Raw genomic sequence first — 1,156 nt, 5'->3', positions numbered from 1 at the left:
TGGACATAGTAGCACATCAGAGCTATACTGTGTATATTTTTACATGGAGGTTGACCACAGCTTTATTAACATAGAACATAACTGATTCTGATCCTGATTCTGACCCACAATTACCATAAAAATGAAACTGTATTTTTGCTGAATGCTGAATGCTGATGACCAGATGCCAGCCATTCCAATGTGCAATGGGCATGGGCTCCTACCAATGATCACCACCTGCCAAGTTGATGTGACATGTACTGACAAAAAAGGCAAGTACACCTCGCCACACACCTTGAGCTGATTGATATCAGGCTGATTCCGTTGGATCACAACAATAGTAAATGCAGACATCAGGCCAAGGACCACATTAACAAGCCAATGCAGTCCCCTACAGGAGTTTTGAACCTGTTAAAGGGCCCATACATGGCCTGAAAAGCTGCTGACTTGGTCCACAAGTCAGAGTATGGCAATAATTTTAATAATGCAATGGAAAGCTGAGAATAAAAGAGGAGAAAAACAAGGTATTCCTGTATTTGCCAATTTTTTTAAATACTTTTAGGGAGGCAAAAACCACCATCCTTACATAGGAAGAGTAGGGGACTGCTAGGAAATAATATGGATGGGAGGAGGTGCGGAATGGACATAGAAGAAAAAGCATTATGTCAACTGTGCCCCAGCCCAGAAACATTCAGATTAGGCTCTACAGAAATAATACTGCGTGGCAGGTAAAAAAATCTATTTTGATATTTAGTATGGTATTTATGAAGAAACTGCTGTACTGGTGGCATCCCACTTAATCACGAGCCCAGGCGATGTGTTAGTTTAAATCATGGGAAACATGTCCAGTCCACAGTCCAGTGGCCAGTGATTAAATTATAACTGACCTTTTCAAAATTACCTTTTTATTTCAATTTGAAGTCAGTGGTTGCAAAGATGTTTAAAAATTCCATAAAATGTGTTTTTGTGTAAATGCAAAAGTCCATGAATTATACAGCAGTTTGTTCACCTTGTTGTGACAGTTCCACTGTGTAACTGCAGCTATTTACCTGTAGTTATTTAGAGCTTACACATCTGGGCTTGACATAAATATTTTTTGGAAAAAATGAAAGAAATTCCAGCATTCTTTGTCAGAGAACCCAAGGAGGTGAGCCAAAAGCTAGAATTAAGCAGAAAG

Source organism: Xenopus tropicalis, chromosome 3, assembly GCF_000004195.4.
Source record: "Xenopus tropicalis strain Nigerian chromosome 3, UCB_Xtro_10.0, whole genome shotgun sequence".
Classification (NCBI taxonomy): domain Eukaryota; kingdom Metazoa; phylum Chordata; class Amphibia; order Anura; family Pipidae; genus Xenopus; species Xenopus tropicalis.
This window is presented reverse-complemented; position numbering follows the sequence as displayed.